Source organism: Gymnodraco acuticeps, unplaced genomic scaffold (assembly GCF_902827175.1).
Source record: "Gymnodraco acuticeps unplaced genomic scaffold, fGymAcu1.1, whole genome shotgun sequence".
Taxonomy (NCBI): Eukaryota; Metazoa; Chordata; class Actinopteri; order Perciformes; family Bathydraconidae; genus Gymnodraco; species Gymnodraco acuticeps.
This window is the reverse complement of record NW_022992170.1, coordinates 238,567-243,665: the sequence shown is the minus strand read 5'-3', so window position 1 is coordinate 243,665 and position 5,099 is coordinate 238,567. Positions and strand designations below refer to the sequence as shown.

The 5,099-nt window shown below is 45.5% G+C and overlaps 1 long non-coding RNA gene across 1 annotated transcript; it reads left to right on the top strand.

Moving 5' to 3' along the window:
- Window positions 1–1,962: 1,962 nt before the first annotated feature.
- Window positions 1,963–4,707, top strand: LOC117538735. Its single transcript, XR_004567905.1, has 3 exons — window positions 1,963–2,258; window positions 3,713–3,815; window positions 4,422–4,707. It is a non-coding gene; the product is annotated as an uncharacterized LOC117538735 (long non-coding RNA).
- The last annotated feature ends 392 nt before the right edge of the window (window positions 4,708–5,099 follow it).

The following is a 5,099-nucleotide window of genomic DNA, read 5'->3' as shown; positions in this document are numbered from 1 at the left end:
TGGGGGGGGTGTGTGTTGGCCGCTGCTACAATACTTAGGGAGCTATTTTCTGTGTTGGAGTTTTATTCCCTACAGGGTGTACTTTGAGGGTTTTTGACTCTGCAGACCGTTTACATGCATAAAAAACTTCATAACACACAAGGGGATGTGTAATAACCGGAAAAGCATAACATGGGCCCTTTGAAATGATTAGGTCTCTCATAAATACTGCCCCAAACTCTTTACCCCAAGGTCTCACCCTAACCATAACCCCAGAGACGACATGCGAATCTCCCGGCGCATAGGAAGGTCCGACGGCTTTGAGCTGGGTCTCTTTGGAATCGCGTCAAAGAGTACATGCAGATTGATGCCTCTGGTGCAACTAAATGTCAAAGGTTACGGCTTGAAATGTAACAAAGTTCCAATGGTCAAAGGTCAAGTGTGGATGCTATAAACACTGTATACGCCACTTAGAAAGGTCCGACGGCTTTGAGCATGGTCTCGTTTGAACCGACTCAGAGAGTACATGTCGTTTGACCCCACTATTTTACCTAATGTCAAAGGTCACGTCTTAAAACAGGACAAAACCTTCCGTTAAGGTGTGTGTGTGTGTGTGTGTGTGTGTGTGTGTGTGTGTGTGTGTGTGTGTGCGTGTGTGTGTGTGTTTGCGTGTATGTGTGTGTGTTTGCGTGTGTGTGTGTGTGCGTGTGTGTGTGTGTGTTTGCGTGTGTGTGTGTGTGTGTGTGCGTGTGTGTGTGTGTGTGTGTGTCAACCTTAACCCAGTGGTTGTTCAGAATGTGCTATTGTACGCAACCATAGCGGAATCTGGACGACGCCCGGACATCAAAGTCAAAGAATATTCATATAAAATCAAGTATACCATTGACGCACTGCTGCACAGTAACATGGCTGCTGACCTCTGACCTCCTCGGTTAACTCTTCATTGTTTTCAAAATAGTTTCATTAGTATCACTATTATCAGGGGATATACAGTAGGGGTGATGTCATAGGCGGTACTTACAGTGTCACATGGCCTACTGTAAGCAGAAGTATTATTTTAAGCAACACATTAAGTCGAGCCGCATCTGGCCGTGCAACACTTACAGTGTCACATGGCCTACTGTATGCAGAAGTGTTATTTTAAGCAACACATTAAGTTGAAGAAACACTCAACTCAAATGTAATTATGTAAATTGTTTAATTATTAAGGCAGATTACTCGTGTCTTAGATGAGGCAGTGATGCCATAAACCTGTTAATGTAGGCCTACACATTCAAACACTCTGTAGTGTATTGATTTTCTAACCAGCTGTTCTTTGGGGGAAAGATTTGGCGCCCTCTGGAGGGAAACAGAGAGTATTTATTCCACTTCCACATTTAAAGGTCTCTTTAACTGAAAAATATTCCAATTTGCCTCAAACTCGGTGGGCACCTGCAAGGGGGCGGGTGCAACGCACACACAAAGTGGGCTACAGTTGCCCACCCGCTGGAACGACTTATGGCCGTTTGAAGTTTTAAAACTCCAATTGCAGTAACAGGGAAGACCGCCGCCAGGCCCAAATGTCTCAAACATTATAGCCGTGGGCCTAAGCTATCACCCAGAGCAGGTCCCGTACAGTTGCCCACCTCGTAGCCCCAGATATGCACATTGTAAACCATACGGATGGTGGTAAATAGGCCCTTATCCTAGTGATTATTTAAAATAAAAAATTCACCAATTTGCTTCAAACTCGCTGTGCACCTTGGGGGGGGGGGGGCGGAGGCAACGCACACACCAAGTGGGGTAAGCAGGCCCACCTGTTGAAACGACTTATGGCCATTTCAAGTCTTCAAAGTCCAATTACGATTTTCTCTCCCCATTCCCCGCATGCTAGGCAGTCGAGACTATGATTGTTAGTTTCGGCTCGATTTGTAGATATGTTTCGATATGTCGTGTGTCCCCTAAAGTCACTCCAAAGTGGATATATTTGCGATGCTGCATCCCTGTGTGTGTGGGGGGGGTGTGTGTGTGTGCTGCAATGCAATTCTCTGACACACATAGAAAACTCTCTCTCCTGTCTGTCTCTCCCCTGTCTGTTCTCACCTGTCTGTGTCTCACCTGTGTGTCTCTCACCTGTCTGTGTCCCACCTGTCTCTCAGGTCATCGCTTCGTTAAAATCTTTTCTCTCTTCGTTAAGCATTTAAACTCAAGCACATGACTGGACGCTTTTATATCCGTGCAAACGACCTGAAGTCCATCCACACCAACCAGACCTGGCAGAACCCATAGCAGACCTGCAGGTACACCTGAGAGACTGTGTGTGTGTGTGTGTGTGTGTGTGTGTGTGTGTGTGTGTGTGTGTGTGTGTGTGTGTGTGTGTGTGTGTGTGTGTGTGTGTGTGTGTGTGTGTGTGTGTGTGTGTGTGGGTGTGTGTGTGTGTGTGTGTGTGTGTGTGTGTGTGTGTGTGTGTGTGTGTGTGTGTGTGTGTGGGATGGGGGGGTGTGTGTGGGATGGGGGGGTGTGTGTGGGCTGGGGGGTGTGTGTGTGGGGGGTGTGTGTGTGGGGGGGGTGTGTGTGGCCGCTGCTACAATACTTAGGGAGCTATTTTCTGTGTTGGAGTTTTATTCCCTACAGGGTGTACTTTGAGGGTTTTTGACTCTGCAGACCGTTTACATGCATAAAAAACTTCATAACACACAAGGGGATGTGTAATAACCGGAAAAGCATAACATGGGCCCTTTGAAATGATTAGGTCTCTCATAAATACTGCCCCAAACTCTTTACCCCAAGGTCTCACCCTAACCATAACCCCAGAGACGACATGCGAATCTCCCGGCGCATAGGAAGGTCCGACGGCTTTGAGCTGGGTCTCTTTGGAATCGCGTCAAAGAGTACATGCAGATTGATGCCTCTGGTGCAACTAAATGTCAAAGGTTACGGCTTGAAATGTAACAAAGTTCCAATGGTCAAAGGTCAAGTGTGGATGCTATAAACACTGTATACGCCACTTAGAAAGGTCCGACGGCTTTGAGCATGGTCTCGTTTGAACCGACTCAGAGAGTACATGTCGTTTGACCCCACTATTTTACCTAATGTCAAAGGTCACGTCTTAAAACAGGACAAAACCTTCCGTTAAGGTGTGTGTGTGTGTGTGTGTGTGTGTGTGTGTGTGTGTGTGTGTGTGTGCGTGTGTGTGTGTGTTTGCGTGTGTAAGTGTGTGTGTTTGCGTGTGTGTGTGTGTGCGTGGTGTGTGTGTGTGTTTGCGTGTGTGTGTGTGTGTGTGTGCGTGTGTGTGTGTGTGTGTGTGTCAACCTTAACCCAGTGGCTGTTCAGAATGTGCTATTGTACGCAACCATAGCGGAATCTGGACGACGCCCGGACATCAAAGTCAAAGAATATTCATATAAAATCAAGTATACCATTGACGCACTGCTGCACAGTAACATGGCTGCTGACCTCTGACCTCCTCGGTTAACTCTTCATTGTTTTCAAATAGTTTCATTAGTATCACTATTATCAGGGGATATACAGTAGGGGTGATGTCATAGGCGGTACTTACAGTGTCACATGGCCTACTGTAAGCAGAAGTATTATTTTAAGCAACACATTAAGTCGAGCCGCATCTGGCCGTGCAACACTTACAGTGTCACATGGCCTACTGTATGCAGAAGTGTTATTTTAAGCAACACATTAAGTTGAAGAAACACTCAACTCAAATGTAATTATGTAAATTGTCTTTTCTCTCTTCGTTAAGCATTTAAACTCAAGCACATGACTGGACGCTTTTATATCCGTGCAAACGACCTGAAGTCCATACACACCAACCAGACCTGGCAGAACCCATAGCAGACCTGCAGGTACACCTGAGAGACTGTGTGTGTGTGTGTGTGTGTGTGTGTGTGTGTGTGTGTGTGTGTGTGTGTGTGTGTGTGTGTGTGTGTGTGTGTGTGTTACAGAAATACATCAAAGTAAAAGAATATAAACACACACTGTGATCAATTTGGGGGAGGATTTGGCGCCCTCTATCAAAAGTTATTCAAACTGCTATTTTCTGCATCTATAGCGCTTTCTGAACATAAAACTCAAAGAATATTCACATGACCACGGCCATGTTACTGCTAACGGCCGCTAGTTTGGGGACAGCGTCCTTCAGTGAAGTATCTATCAAACTCTAATTTGATATGCTATAACATATTATAACATTAACAGTACAAAATAGGTATTATTTGTGACATGTCTTCTCTACTGTTGATGTGTTTATAGCCTATATTATTTGATGTTTATTTTATTCAAATGTAATTGTGTCAATACTTTATTCCACCATTTGAATTCCTGAACACATTTGGGATAGTTAAAGTATCCATCTGTCTGGTATAAAGCAATGTTAGGGTACCAATTACATCTGGTAAACTGCCAGTTTTTGGTATACAAGTTATGTATGTTGTTTTTGTCTATGCTGTCAGGCATTACAGGGAGAAGCATGGAGATGGCAACACCAGTTCTCCGCATCCTGAATCCCCAAGCTCCAGGGGATCGCACACAGGAAGAGTTGCAAATCATGGTCACATCATACTGTCATATCAATATCAGCACTCCTGCTAAATGTGTTGTTTTATTTTGGTCATTAAAAACTGGCATCAAATTATCATTACATTTGTTTTCACTAACCTCAGACGAGCACACTGGACTCATCCTCGTGACCAGGGGATGATGGTGACCTGGTAGCTGCGAGCCAGGCTGTGGAAGAAGGCAAGTGAGACACAGTTCATATATGAAGGAAAACATGTTCTAAAATAATACTCCTAGTTCAAATGTGCTTTGTTTGGTACATTTTTAGATATGATCAAGAAAAGGCCCAAAGCAACTGCTTAGCGACCTGGAGGCAGTGCTGTCGGGCCCGGAGCTGCTGCTCTCCTTCCTGATGTGTCTGTCCAGCCTGAAACTGCTGCCGCCGCCCACCCTGCTATTGCTGCTGTCCGGCCTGCTGCCCAATACTGTGGGGTGAAGTGTCTTGCTCTGGGAGGGACACAACGACATGCTGACTGCAGTGGGGTTTCAACCCGTGCTCCCCTGATCCCAACACCAACACGCTGCACCACAGCCTCCCTGTACACATAATCTGATATGTATCCACTTGAGCT